Source organism: Podarcis melisellensis, assembly GCF_964234715.1.
Source record: "Podarcis melisellensis genome assembly, chromosome: 1".
In the NCBI taxonomy this organism is placed as follows: Eukaryota; Metazoa; Chordata; class Lepidosauria; order Squamata; family Lacertidae; genus Podarcis; species Podarcis melisellensis.
The window spans coordinates 74,585,805-74,601,845 of NC_138528.1; the positions used below are offsets into that span (position 1 = coordinate 74,585,805).

Genomic DNA, 16,041 nt, shown 5'->3' on the forward strand with positions numbered 1-16,041 from the left:
TTACCTGTTAACATTGGTGCATAATCAGCCAGAAGCAACAGCATAGGATTCCAGAATGGTTGGAAGGAATTTAGCTCAAATATACTTGGGGAACCGTTTTCTACAGTGACCTCAGCTCTTTTCTGCTGAAGGATAGGCTGATGTCTGTCTCATTAGGCTGCCCTTCCCCAAGCTAGAATGTTTACCAAATACAAACATGCAGAGTGTAACTTCAAATAATCTAGTCAAGATACTCAGCAAGCAACAGATACAAGATCAAAGTTTTTTCAAAAATTAAGCTTTCTTGAGAAAGTGTAACAAAATGGCAATCTAATGGTTAGCTATGAAGGCTGGAAGGAGAGAAAGAAGGATGAGGCTACACAATGAATTGCTTCTGAGACGAGGAATTCAGTGGAAATTGAAAAGCTAATGAAAGAGAGAGAGAAAGACAGAGTAAGAGAGTTATACTTTTCATTTCTTATGCTCTGGGCAAACACAAGGGTGGGGTAGGGGAGATTTTTATTGTTTGGGTAAATCCAAAAGGAAGGTAAGAAGAAATGACTTCCCTTGGCTATGGCAAGATTTTACCAGACTGGCACTCACTGGGAGTGAGAGTTTGAAAGAAAAAAAGAGTACCCAAAGCCATGATTCCATACTAAGTCAGGATATGTTTACAACAAGATGACCCCTTGCTGGAATGCTGTGGAGCACAGGGGTTCAGAGCAGCAAGAACAGGCACCCAAGCTAAAAGCCACCCAAACCTAGGCACAATGTCTGCCAGCCAAGCTAACAAAGGATACATGGAGGTTTGACAGGTTTGTATAGGACTTAGAAGACTCATTGAGCTCAGGGGTTCTTAGGCTGTGATCATAAAGACTCACAAAAGAAATTGTGATTACCAGGCACAGAAAGGACAAACCATTGTCCTGTTGCTGCTTGACAAAGGAGATAGTCTAGGCTTTAGGCTGAGTTTGAAGTAGTTATTGGAAAGGACACTTGAAATAGCCTCTTCAAGTCCCTGTCCCAGATTTCACTGCCTTGAGTGTGTTGGGAAGGGAATGCTTGCAATGCTGAGCATGCTGTACTCATGTAGTCTCCCCATGAAATAAATAACCTTGATTTCCAGGTGCTAAATTGTGCAGAAAGCTTAGGTGGCATCCAGAAATACACTTCCCAATACATGGGGGGGGGAGCTGGTGGTGAGGATGTGATGTTGGAGAGGTAACAGGATGAACCATAGTCCCAGCTTTCATTTTAAAGAGAGAGAAAGAAAGAGAATCTGAGATGTCAGCCAAAATGTGAAGGCACTATTCTTTTCAATTTTTGTGTGAAAAACGTGTCTGCTTGCACCTTTCACTTTATTTATTTGGATTATTTACAAATACAACCAGCCCAAAAAAACTCCTCATGCCACTGGTGGGTGGGGCTAGAAGCCAAAGTGTATGGAGTAATGAGTGTTGATTCTACCTTTGTACAGTAGGCTTGCTTCTGCACACACCCACACATCTTCCATCAAGGCAAACAGCAAGCATTATCAGAGTTCAATGACACATTTTCACCCAGCAAAATCACTCAAGGAGGGTGCAAAGCAGGGCTGGTGAGGGGTATGGCCTGGGGAGAAAGGGTGCAGCAGAGAAGAGTCCAGAGAGCCAGGTAGAGAGGCCAGGGGGAAGGGCTGCATTGAATCCCTAGGCCTAAGATTCCCCATCCTTGGGACATACGGTATGGGCATTCCCGTGACAATTTCAATGAAGGGTTTCAGTGACAACTTTCAAGTACAAGTTCCCCTAGTTTGCTTGGTCCTTAAGTAGCTCCTGTTCCCAGATAAAATACAGTCTTAAAAATCCAAATACAGATTAATACACACTGAAAACCTTTTGAGCCAAGATATAGAGGACACAGAAAATGGTAGCAGAATAGTGCTCTCCAGCATTTGGCCAAGCCCACCCAGTTTATCAGAGCCATGCACGAAAGCCAAAAGAAATTCTCCCACTAAGGTATTCCCAGCTGTGCTATGCTGTCTCTTTAATATTATTATACATTACACTAAAACATTTGCAATAATTCTTACCATGGCAACAAAATTGATTGTATCTCTATTTAGGTGATAACAGTGAAAATAAATGCAGCTCACATCTGTTCTGTGATCTTGTCATTGACTTAAATGTGATGACCAAGGACAGCACTATAAAACTATGATGATATCAATAGATCTAGGTTCTTCCTTAAGCCTTTAATATTGCTTCTGCGGTAAGAGGAAGCAAGCATATCAGAAGCCAAATGTGATTCTCCCCACCCCCCATTCCCTTCAGGAAAAAAAGCAGACTTGAGAGTAATGAATCTGGCACACTGCACCACTTTCTAGTTCAATGAGGTGACAGTATCCTAAGGTGAAAAGCAGAAAAAGTGCAACATCTGAGAGAGGCAACAAAGAAAGTGAGAGAGACCAAGGGCCTTAGTGTGTACTAAGAGTGAGCGGCGTACTCAGCAGCAAGGCAACATAAGAAATTTATTGTAAGGCAGAGCCTGACAGTGCTGTCTTCCTGCACAGAGGAGCTGGAAATGCAGACGCATTAGAGCATTGGCTAATCACAGCCCATACTAGGGAAACAGGCCTCAACTGCTAAGCAGGAGAAACTAAAGGACATAAATGGCCTAAAAGCAACAGGGAAATAGTGGAGAGTGGCAAAGACAGGCTACAGTGACTACAGCCATTACCGTGACTTGCTCATAGAAGCCTGGGAGCCTAACTCTGACCTTGTTTAGCTGCAGACGTGAATACCTCTGCACATCTTGAAGTAGCTTCCATGTTAGGGGTGGAACTAGGATCTAATAAGGGCATGCAGAGTTCTTATTCTCTCTGCATTGTTGAACTGGGGTGGGATAATACCCTACATTTTAATTAGCATAATCTGTGTTTAATTTTCACAAGCCCTGCAGCCTCCAGAATAGAGCTGGAGGGTCTGTTCCCCATGGATAACTGCAGTGTTTCACAATCTCAACTTTCTAGAGCAGTAGGAAGTTCTATGGTAACTACACATTATTAGTTTCTTTGTGAGAAGAAAGTTCAGGAGAGATGTGTGTGTGTGGTTTATCTGCCATATATGTTTTTCTTTGCAAATGTGAAGGTTGGGCTAAGGGGAAGAAAAGTCACATGATTAGACAATTATTGTTACAAAATGGCATGAGTTCAGTTTCTTGAGATCTGAAAATGCTAGCCAGAATCCCCTTAGCAATCTTTCCAAGCCAGCTCCAAACTAAAAGCATTTATCTCTACCCCTCCTCCATACTTCAAAACTAACTCTTTACCACTCCCAATATCAAAATCTAAGTCTGCTTTAAGGTCCAAGTAAGGTCTTCACAAAAATGGAAGTTTCCACTGTTGTGTGCCTGTCTTTATATAATTTCCTTCACCATCTCACTTGTGGTCTTCATACTGAATGGCAACATACTGTTGATGACACAGTTACATGCAGCCATTTTACCATGTGATATCAACCTGGGAATAAAAATATTTGAATTGCTTTGGTGCCAACAGAGCTGCCATGAGAAAAGCTCAATATTCATATGCATCTAGAACAGTTTTTACCAACTCAGTGCCATAGCTGTCAACTTTTCCCTTTTCTTGCGAGGAATCCTATTTGGAACAAGGGAATTTCCCTTTAAAAAATGGAAATGTTGACAGCTATGCTCAGTGCCTTTCAGATGTTTTGAAATGTAACTCCCAACAGCCTCAACCATTCCAGTGCCCTTGGGACCAGTTTCCCTATGAGATCGCCTTACCCTACATGTGCCCTCAACAGCTTTTGATTGATGGAGTTGTCACTACTACAGGTGCCACATAATACCTTTCCACATTTGTATGAACTCCGTCACTTTGGAACTCCCTGCCTATTGAAATCAAGCAGACACCTTCACTGTACTCTTTTTAGTACCAGGCCAAGGGAAGTATACCAAGATGTTTGGAAAGTTGAAGTAATTTTAATCTGTTTTAGTATTTTAACTTTTGTATGTTTTAAAGTGGGGTTGTGTCCCCACCACCACCACCATTGATTTTACTGTTTCATCTTTTGTAAACCGCTTTGAGGTTTTTGACAATCAAGTGGTATAGAAATATTATTAAATGAATAAATATTGTTGGCCAATAATACAAGAAGGTAATGCCACAGTATATTATATATTTAGGGTCATAACATATGTATTTCTTTTAAGTTAAAAATCAAGGCCCGATGGGGAACATTCAAATTATTGAAGTCTCACTAGATACTTGCTATGTTAGGAAACACAGTTCTACAGGCTTTTGAGCTACCTTCATCAAATTTGAGTCAACAATAATTTTAATTAACGAGCTGGAGAATTGGGCTTATGTGAGCGTTCATTGGCATTTTGAAGTGGACCTGCAAAACGGATGTCTCTTCAATGGGTATGTAGCACACTACTGAAAAGCACACACAAATACACATTCATTTTTACTCCCATGAAAGCTTGTACTGCAAAACTGTAGAGTTACAAATGGCCAGAGCCTCGGGAGATAGGGAGACCATTGTTGATAAATTGTGCAGGCAGCTAGAAGCGCATTTACTGAATGGATGTCTGAAAATAATTTTCCACTCACCTCTGAAAAGTTAAATCGATAAAAAGTGAAACATTTAACTGAAAATACAGTCATACCTACAAACGTAGCACGTTATGTGAAGTAAAACTATGAGGTGGTAGTGGTGGTGGCTTTTTAAGAAACCTTTTTAAATCACCAACCCAATTTCTCTCTAAGTATAAAAACGGCTAAGATATTAAAAGCAGTAATATCTTCACATATCAGTAATTGGATTGCTGACCATCTATTGCTTGTCTTACTCTTCTTCACTGTCAATGCAATGATTCATTACTATTATGATTACCACCATTTATTCTTAGTTTTGTATGAATAACATGGCAGGCAGTGCTCTATCACTAACAGCAGCCTAAACCACCATTAATGGTTCATAATGAAGAATGTTTTATTCAAGAATCTCAAGGATAGGATGTCTACCATGGTCCTTTAGAGGTAGTAAGGAATAACAGAGAACCTTGTCAGGAGTTACACAGACATGTTTTTGGTACTTAAAATAATAATAATAATCAAATCCCCTAAGCAAAGAACAAGGCTTGTTTGGGGGCTCTAGCTCTTTCAATAAACTCTACTTTGCACATCTTGATTCTCTCTTTTTAATACCTAACCCTAAAGCAGAGCTTTCCAAACTTTTCATGTTGGTGACACACTTTTTAGACATGCATCATTTCATGACACAGTAATTTAGTTTTACTAGCAAACTGGAGGTTAAACTAACCCCTTTTCAGCCCCAGGAGGAGCTCAGGGAGCATTCATGTGACACACCTACACAATTCAGCTGACACACTAATGTGCCACAACACAGAGTTTGGAAAGCTCTGCCCTAAAGTATGTAAATCAGCTGCAACTCTCTGGCTCATGATACATTAAGGACATTGTCCAAACCTGAAATATTTAAGCTTTTTTCTTCTATACACATACGTTCTCTTTCTCCCCTATTTCTCCACTTGCAATCTTAACCATTCTCCTTTCATGACCTGACAATACAGTATATGATTATGTAGCAATTAGCAAGTCAGTATATGTTGAAGTTGTGTACAAGTTGTGTTCAAGGATAATACTGAATCTGGAACTTGACCATCAACATCAATAATAAAATGACTGTCCAGTTTTCCTCAAATATTCTGCTATTTTTAGAAGCCAATCCCATTCCTTTTATCTGTTTGGAAGTATCTGGGAAGATAAGAACTCCTGCACAAGATACACAGTATAAAAGCATCTTTAAGGCTAGGTCTAATTATACCATGTAAATTCAAAAATGAATTGTATATATGTCTTGCATTCTGTATATATGTCTTGCATTCTGTGAAGCAGAAAAGTCTCACTTGAGAGCAATTCTAACACATGTGATTCATGGGTCTTAGGCCAGACATAGCCATGAATTTCTCACATAGTTGTTTGGCCATTTAAATAAGCTGAAAAGAAAAATAAATAAAACTGTCACATGTCACCATTAAAGTTAAATCATATACCAATTATTCATAATGTTAAAGTCACAAACCAATGATTTATAAGCAAATCAATACAGGGAGAGCTGTAATAAAAAGCACTCTAAACATTTGATGAATATTGATATGAATACATGTTTATATTAAAAATTAATTGTTTGGTTTTGTGACCCTTTGCTTACTGCTGAAAATTCACTGGCACAGAGTAAAAGTAAGTTCATTTAAGTTTGCCAATTTAACAAATACTGCATGTAGAAACAAGCATTTATGAATGAATCTCTTTGTTGGATCGGGCGGGTCCAATAGACAGTAAAAATAAACATATAATGTGGATAATTTATAAGAGCATTTATGTCATTAATGAATGTACAGATAATTCTTGTCTGTTCTGACTAGCAGCAGCTCTCTAAAATCCCTGGTAGCATTCTTTCCAGTTCTGCTATCTGAGATCCTTTAATAGATGACTGTCTCAAGTACTGAGCCATCTGCATGCAAAATCTGTGATTCACTCTTGCTATGGACTATTCCATAGATTCATCCAGAACCTAGGACTGCACCTTTCTATGTTACATTGGGTCCACACAGATGTCCAGATTGTTCGGGTGCAGCCAGCTTTGACAGAACCAATTAGTTTGTTGAGTATTTGTTGAATTCAAGCCCCCCCATCCCCAAACAGGTGTTTGACATCAAAGCTGCCCATCTGTTTGGTGGGTACATGTGCACACAACCCTCTGCTACACTGATGGTCTTTGGATTTGAGCCACACTGTATGAAACAAAATTTACAGTACAGGAATCACCTCCATGCTCAACCAACCAAGTGAAAGAGCAATGTCACATCAAGTACGAAACCAATTATGAGGAAGCACACAATTCAACGTTCAACAGAAATGCACTTGACTCAGGGAAAGGGGAAAAAATATGCTAGATAAATTTTGATTACAAATAACACTGAGGAAACCACCATCTGGTTCCCAATGTTCCATGTAAGAACAAAATTTTAAATTCATTGAGCAAATTATCTGGAATCATGAGTCACTGTGCTGTGGGAGGGGAGAACACCCATCATGATAAGTTTGGGATAGAAATGTGTTGCCTTGTGTGACCAAATCAATAATAAGCAAAAGGGAGAGACTACACATAATCTTACTTAGTAGACTGAGATTCTATGTGCTTAAAGGGTGTCTGCAGAACTTGCCTCCAATAGTTAAAGACATTGTTTATGCACAAATGGAAGCATAGACTTATAGTTTTTCCTTGGGTGGTTTAAAAAAAACAACAAAAATGTAAACCCTTTATTTAGGGTTATCGTCTTGTTTACAATCCACCAGTCCACAAGGAACTGCATACAACACCATGGAACTATTTGCCTGGAATCAAAAAGTTCATTTTCCCAGAGAAGCCAATTTAAAGCTAAGTTCATGACACTTCTGTTTCTCAAAGCAACATGAAATGAACCCTATGAAATACTGGCATTCAAAAATATGGCTGCCACTTTCACATTCCTGCTCAGGGATACAGGTAATGTAAACAAATTAAAAGTAAGAAATAAACACTAGCAGTCTGCACTTTGCTCTTGCCTGAACAACATAGCAGTACAGTCTGCCTGCTACACTCCAGGATCTACTGTGTTTTGCCAGCTGCTAGACCTAGTGACTGACTTAAAGGTCCCTAGGTTAGGGAACACACTCTCAGGTATGTTCCCGATGATGTCCTGCTGAAGTTGTCACCCTCACTTCTCTTTCCACTGATCTACCATTGCAGCTGGCCTTTATGTATTGTTTCAAACTAATGAGAAGATCACCCGTGTTTTCCACCAGCAGTTCCTGCTGTAGTTTAAAACTGCCTTGTTTTCAGAACAAGTAACAGGCCAGCCTACTACTTTCTTGAACCTATTTTATAATACTTCTCCCTTTCAATTTAGTCTCTTGTCCTGTCCTGACATTCACTGAGAAGCAAACTCATGTCTCTCTGGTCTCTTATATAAGCCCAGTACTGCTGGTAAAAAAGAAAAAAGAAAGCAACGTTTTGCCTTTTACAGAATGATCACATCACCATTAGATTTCATGAAAATGCTCTCTCAATAGTTCATGTATTTTTTTAACTCTGCAAAACATTTAGGGTCATCATTTTTTATGAGCTAGCCTTCGCTGCAGCTGATAAGGGTATTACAATACACAAAAACAAGAGCAAGGCCACAATAAAAGCATAACAGTGTCTCTTTAAGTGCAACTTTGAGAATTCAGTTCAAAGCAACTGTACATCCTGTTGATAAATGTTTTTAATTTGTCTGTTTTCTCATCTCATCCTAATGCACAGCCTTCTCAACAGTAGTGACACTAGGGTCAGCTCCTCCTTCAGGTTTCCCTTGTGGTGTTACCATTTGTAACCTAGAGTATATGGAAACTATCACCCTATCATTTGTTATGGATTACCTTGTGTTCCACTCATTTTTGTGAGGTCTTTAGTTTCAGTGATAGCCAATAAAGAGGTGGCTAAATGGAACAGGGATACAAAGAAGAAAGCTGTCTTAATAGTGTAAAAGCCATATCTATTGAATTGCTATTTCTGTAACCCTGGTGATGTCTGAGATTTAGGTATATAAATAGCAATATAATCCCACTCATCTGACAATGTAACAAAAAAGCAAGCTGTGTGCTTCAAAGTAGACTGCTTGCTCCCATAAAATGCTTATTTGCTTGCTTTTTGAACTATGATTAATATTTTACTCTTTTATTTCATTTATATTTATTGGCGTTTTGAATCATTAGCATTTTTTTACTCTGACCTATACATATCTCAGCATTCCTTAACTTTAGAAGCAGTGCTCTATTCTGCAAATGTTGCCTCTTTGAAAAGCATATGCATTCTCCCTTTTCTATAGTTCACTCAGGTTTCAAAATAGATAGCCAAGGTCAGTGTGGCTTTCCAAGATTCTGTTCCATATATGAGGACTTCTCAAGAGCTGATTTGATTTGTCCAGGTTTGAAGGCATCTTTTTATGAACAAGCAAATTAGAGAATGTGATGGGGCCTGTTAGACCCATATATTTTCCTAGTCTCATTCAGCCAACCCAGTGGTCCTTCAGGTACATCCACATAGTCCTGAACTCTGCTCCACCCTGTGCCACCCCTGCCCCATCAAGTAAGTGGCAGTGATGTTGGTGTTAGGAAGGCAGCTCTGCCCAAATTCACCGGCTACTCCTGCTATGTCCAGAGACAAAATAGGATATTGGGGAGTAGTAGGATAACCCAACAGTGTCTAATTAAGGGCTAGCCAAACTGCAGCTCCTCCATTTACTGTGACGTCCCCTGCATCTAGGTCACAGTGTCATCCTGAGGAGGGCTAATATTCAGATTAATTGCAAGTCATCACATTTGAGGAAAAATGAGTCCTTGGTGCTTCCTTCTATACCACCCCACTCTGACGACCTGGCTCTCCCATCATCCTCAACTTCTTTTGCTCCACAACCCTGCACAGAGCCTGCAACTGCAGAATCAGCAATGGGTTCTTTGATGGCTGCAGACTGTCCTCCCTGGAGGATGGAGCCAATGCAAGGGAAGACCTTGCCAGCCCTCCTAAGCCTTTGAAGAGATGATTCTGGCTCTTTGTTGAAACATCTTCCAAAACTCAGGCAGCAGAGCCCACTGTGAGCTGCCCAGGGTCCTGATTTGTCTTGCCTTGCCTAAAGAGGCTCTACCACTCACCAAATGAACCCCAGGCCTCAAGTGAATGATGTTACAGATGTGGGGGGGGGGTCCCCCTAAACCCTAGGAGTGAATAAAAGCTAGGATTTTGATTAATTGGGGTATGGATTAAAACACAAACTGCAGAGCTTTGCCAGACAGGGAGTTCCTGGGCTGGCTTATGCAAACCATACTGGCCAAGCTAGGGCCATTAAGGGGAAAATAGAGGGCCACTGAGGGCCCACTGAGGGTCGTTGCCAGTGCAAGAGAATTTTCCCCCTGCCCTGAGGCAGGAGTTTGAAGGTTTGCCAAGGTGATGGGGTGTTTTTGAGCAAGGATTACTGGGAGTAAGAGGGGCTGGGATCCACCTTTGAGGAAGACAGCCTGAAGGTTGCCTGCACTGCTGCCTCTGAAAATGTGTATGCCATAAGATATGGATTCCCTCCATGCAGACTGAAAGTGTAAATAGGTAAATAAACCATATTTCTTAAAACACAACAGTCTCCACCATGTATTCTGTTCTCCAAAGGTACACAGACCCTCGGCTCTTGCCACCACTTGGCATAGAAAGGGGCAGCCACCCAGCTTTTGTAACAATATAATATATAATATTGTAATATTGTAACAATATAATATTTACAGCAGACACCAATCAAACATCTTGATGCTCTGCCCATTCTGCAACTTGGAAGGAGTAGCCACACCTTCCAGGTTTTTTTAGAAGCTCGGTTCCTGGCAGTCCTTGCTTGGTACACAGTGGGCAACTTTGCTAACGCTAAGAAGGTCTGGCTCTTGTCAATGCTTGGATAGAAGACTGCCAGGGAACTAGATAAGGCATCTCAAGAACTATGGTGGAAGAAAGGTGAGATAACAAATATAATAAAATAATTAAGTTAACAACAACAACATGTCATATAGAGTGCTGCCTAAAGGAAACCAGTTCTGCCAAGATTCAGAGATGACCTGACACATACTGGCAAATCTTCTTGACCTCCTGTGCCCCCTTTTAAACTTTCACTTTTTCTCACAAGCAGCAAAAGAAGAGGTAAAACTGTTTATAGACTGTACTTCCTTTAGGCTGCAGTTATGGGTTCACATCATTGAATGCTCATCCATACAAAAAAAAAAAGCCAAGCAAAAATAAAACCCACTCAAACTCCAAAGGGTATATCTTCTCCTTAGCAAGCCAATAACTCATATCAGAATTTGAGGCCATCTTTTTAATATTTACAAAGTAAAGAGCAAATAAGATTTTATTATGGGAGTCTGTCAATCTGGGATCAAAAAGGAAGGGAAAGTCTGAAATTGAAACAGCTCCAACTCCTTGAGCTGGCACACCACACATATGAGGAAAAGGGCTCTCCCAGCCACAGCTGCCACTAGAGCACCAAGGAACAAGTGGTCCAGCAGCAACCTGCAAAATGCAAATGCCTTTCTTTAAGAATAGTGTAACCATATCCAGGACAAGTCACACACCTAATTCCAGATAACTCATTGTCAGCATCTCCATATTACCTTGATTGAGCTTCAGTTTGTTCACTCTTATCCTGCCATTTTCCCCTTGAAACACGCATCTAGGAACCTTATTATCTCACTGGGTACCACCAATATTATGTATGACACCTTATTCCCCAACCTATCTCAACAGTTTCACATAGATCTTGGATAGAGAATAAGATGGATCCCTGAGGTACACTGCAAGGCAACTCCCATGGAGCAGAACAGTCATTCCTAGGACCATTTTTAAGGATCTGAGATGACAGTGGGCTGTGTGTGTTTTCTTCATTCTATTCTTAATTGAAGGTTTAAATGCACCACCACCACCACCACCCCCCGAGACCTGGGACAATTTTATCCTTCATTCCCCTCTCTCAAAAAAGTCCTAGTTATTCCCAGCCCCACTCACTGCATCTTTCCTGAAGCAAAAGAATGTAACTTCCTATTGCCAACCTAGCCACCTTCACAGTAGGACACCACAGTAGGATACCACAGTTGATGGTACTAAAAACCACTGAGAGGTCCAAAAGAATCAACAGAGTCTTGCACAGCCTGTCTGTCCTTCAACAAAGGTCATATTTGTCACCCCATGAAATTCTAATAATGTGGAAAATAAGGCCAATAGCTACTTATGTACTTTGTTTCATGGTAAAACTGTCCCTGTAAAAAATGTATTTGCTTGGAGTAAATTTCTATCAAATTCAATGGGATTTGCTTCTAATGAACTTAGAATCTTGACTGCATCCATTAAAGCCCAATTTGGGCATGGGTAAAGGCTGCACACAAGCAGGGTGAGTGGGAAGAAACATAGCAAGCTCTCTTCTCCATGCTGCGTAATTATATCTAACTGGTTTAGAACCCCCATTTGCAGGGTTCTAAATTACATGGGGAGCCCCCAGAAGTAGAGGAGCATCCACACTTCAGACATTGCCACCCAAAACATAGAGAGTATGTGGGTATAGTGATGCAGGCACTGAATCTTAACACAGTTGTCCAAATTCACTCCACTTACATGAAGCCTTTATTTGGGAGCACAACAAATAGAGCTTCAACAATTTTAAAAATGCCACCAAAATCTGAGAAAGGCAGGCAGGAAGGCAGGCAGGCAGGCAGGCAGGCAGGCAGGAAGGAAGGAAGGAGCCAATTTGCAAGGAAAGCTCTCAGTTCATCATCAAAACCTCAGTTCATAATTACTAAAGCACCACAAACTCATTTGTATAACATGCTAGTACGGCTACCACACAAGTGTATAGGATGGGCTATGGCAACAGTTACCATATTTACTCTAGTCTAATGTGCCATCGAATCTAATGAGCACCTCAATTTTCAGAACCTTGAAGCAAACAAACAAAATTTGCTGGCAAATGTAAATGTGCCATCAAATCGAATGCTCACCTTAATTTTTGCAACCTGATTTGGCTAAAAAAAAAGGTTATCATTAGATTTGAGTAAATATGGTACATGAATGCAACACCACAAAATATTACATTTGCATTCCAAACAAGAAAGAAGAGATGAAAATAAAATAAAAGGCAGAAGCATTCCTAGATTAAAAAGGCATTTTATAAATGGTTGAAGCACATGCAATGTTAATTTCATGCAAAGTATCACACATAGCAAATTAAGGAAGACTTTGTTTCATTTGAATAATAAACCTGAATTTTTGTGCTTTTGTCTTCCCATCTGATCTGTTATCTAAGCACACATGTTTCCTGGTGTGTTATTGCAAACACAAAAGCACATCCTTTTTGTTCATTACTGTTAATTACAGTGCAAACCTCCCATAATTAACTATGCTATAGTGTAATTCAGTGCAATACAAACCATCTCTTGCTCATCCCTTTATGTGCAATTTGTTGTTGTCAGCATTTTCAAAGATGTTTCCTCATAATACAATTTTACAAATATGATCATTAGATTATTGCATTACTTCATGCATCCTCCCCCTGCTGAACACATATTCTACAAGTCCAGTTTTGGGGAAAAACAGCAGAACCCATTTGACCTCTGCCTTATACAGCAACAAAGGGGCAATTGTCTTACTACAGCAGTCTAATTTAATTATACATGCATGGAATTCTTACACTGCATTATTAAGAATTTCTTCCCCCAGCTTTTGCCACACTCCCCATACTATGGAAAGGCTGTATGCAAATTTTTTGCACCCTTTTGCTCAGTGCCCTATTCCTGCTTTTAAAACCAGGAGGCCATAATCCTCCTTTTGTGACATCAATCATTTTCAGCAAGCCTGATGTGCCAGCTCTGGAGGCTCCTCAGGACAAGCTTTGCTTCCCCTGCTTTGAATGAGAATCAGCACAGTCATCACCCAGCCCTTTGAAATGCATCCTCAGTATGTTTTGCCAGGTCAGTTTTGCATACCCATGACCAGATGTCACCAGCTTCCACTGATAGCAAAGACATAGCATCTGGGCTTCCTTGCAGAAAGCCAGCAGGGTCTTGTCTGTAAACATTCCTTGCTTCACAGTCATTAAGAACTGCATCATTTAGGGTGGTGTGGAGGCTGAAGAAAGCTATTCAAAGTTCAGACAGCACATGAAAGTTCTCTTTTCATGACAACCTTTGCAAGGCTGCTATGAGCAGAAGCCAGCACTTGCCTCCCAATTCCTTCGCCTTTGATCAATATCATGTATTTCTGCAAATAGCAGGTAGACAGTGAGCATCCCTGAGAGGGTACAAGGGTTAGGGTTAGGGCCTCATAGCAGAAATATTTCTTCTAGTTGAGCAAAGGAGGAAGGAATATGAGTGGTTGTGAAGATCTACCAAGAAGCAAATGGGCTATGGATGCTATGATGAGATCTTGTGATTGTTGATACACTTGGCCAAATTAACTTTCAAAGAGGGGGCAAGCTCATTCCATGCAATGCAATGCAATGCAATGCAATGCAATGCAATGCTGTACTATAATTCCTCAAAGTACTGCTCTATTTTCAGAAGGCCTAAACAGCTTTATTTAATTACCTGTCACATAACAATGTTATACAATATAAAGCCTCCAACAACTGAATTTTCATATTCTTTCCCACCCAAAGCTTACTGTCTCACTTCCAGGAACATAGAAGTGATAGACACAAACTATGCTGCCTGGCTGCATAACTCTGAATCATTCCAGCTCTGGTTAGGAATGAAGATGCCGGTGTTTATCATTCCCAAGTATATCAAGGTGAGTATGGGGAATAGAAAACAAAACATTCCGTTCCTGTGCATGTTTTCTCAGAAGGAAGTCTCATTTACTTCAAAGGGACTTGTTCCCAAGTAAGAGTGCATAAGTCTGCTGCAGCTATTCTTTAGGCTTTTAGATTTTCTTCTCTGTATCACTGCAGTGTGTGCATGAATGGAAAGACTAGAGGGTCATCTATAATTAGATGTAAAATCATGAAGAACAATCCTAGCCCTAGATGATTTCCTCAAAGATCTGCAAAGGCAGACAGCATGAAACCTCTGAACACACACACACACACACACACACACACACTTGCTCAACCCCCCAATCTCTCTCACTCTCTAATCACTTAGGAGGAAGATAGGAAGATTAGCAAGGGGAGGGGGAGGGGAAATTGCAGCTAACCCTTGGGAAGCATAATACCACACTCTGTGGTTTACATTCGAAGGCTGCAATCCTATGCTTGCTCACTCGGTTGCAAATCCTGTGCTGTTAAACTCAGTAGGACTTACTTTTGAGAAAACATGCATAGGATTTGTCTGAAATGTAGCTACATTTGCAATAACACACACTTTTTGTACATGGCAGTTGGGCAGAGTGAAAGACCTCTCATGGTACAAGGCAAAAACTGTGGCAACAGAGTAAGACTGAATCTAGGGCCTCTTAGATGCCCCCAGCCAAGAGTGGATGGCAAGAGATCACCTCTGGACACAACATTCAGTATTTTTATTGGTGTACCCATGATGCTGCAATCATTTTGGTGAGAGTTCCCCCCCCCCTCGGCTCCTTATTCATGTCAAGATATATTTCACAGTGAATCAGGTTGGTTGGAGGAAGGGTTTGGGGTTGTTGTTTTTTACTCAGCATTGTGAAGAATAAAGGTGAACGGATGCATGAAGCTACTGCAGTACATACAGGGAGGAGGATGATTTTTAAATAAAAACAAATAAAAGTCGCTTTCCCATTTAAAGCAATGCCATTTTCATAACCATTCCTATCTAAAAGTGGTTGCTATGGGGTTTGAGAGGGAGGATGAAAAAGAATTGGAGGGGAGCTTCACAATCAATCATTGAAGAAAAGCTTGGCCCCTTTCAGAGAAAGATCTGGATTTCAACTCAGTCCCTAAGAAAATTGCGGGGACTGCAGAGCTGCTGCCATGCAGGGCAGCAAGAACACAGACAGCAGCTGGGGATGGAAACGCCTATTAAATCCTTTAGACAACAGATGGGCAAAGCTCGGCTGTCTTTTTTAAAAAGCAAAACACAATGCACCATGTTTTATTGTCCCACCATGATGAACAACACTTAATATCAACAAGGAGCAAAGGAGAGCAATTTGGTGTGTGTGTGTGTGTGTGTGTGTGTGATCACACACACATATACTCTGCTCTAAAAATGCTAAGCTGAAGAGTCTTAAATTCACTTCTAGGGTTGCTCATTGAAATTTTGTGGCAAGACAAGATTGCCCACCGCACCTGTTACCAAAACGCCAAAAGGGGGTACAAATCAGGAAAGTCTGGTGGACAGAGATTTAACATTTCTGCAATGGTCGCTTCTTTGCAATTACTGTTTCCCTGCCCTTGAAGTGAATCCACCAAAGCAGGCAACCAGTGAGTCCCAATCTTGAATGCACTGAAGGGATC

The 16,041-nt window shown here is 40.6% G+C and overlaps 1 protein-coding gene and 1 long non-coding RNA gene across 16 annotated transcripts in view; one reads left to right on the plus strand and one right to left on the minus strand.

The window, feature by feature from the left end:
• The window catches only part of BRSK2 (BR serine/threonine kinase 2), a 402,463-nt gene that overhangs the window by 370,278 nt on the left and 16,144 nt on the right, over nucleotides 1-16,041 (minus strand). The gene's annotated exons all lie outside the window — the stretch shown is intronic.
• On the plus strand, nucleotides 13,476-15,087 carry LOC309367183. The gene is made up of 3 exons (XR_014166946.1): nucleotides 13,476-13,582; nucleotides 14,269-14,399; nucleotides 14,988-15,087. It is a non-coding gene; the product is annotated as an uncharacterized lncRNA (long non-coding RNA).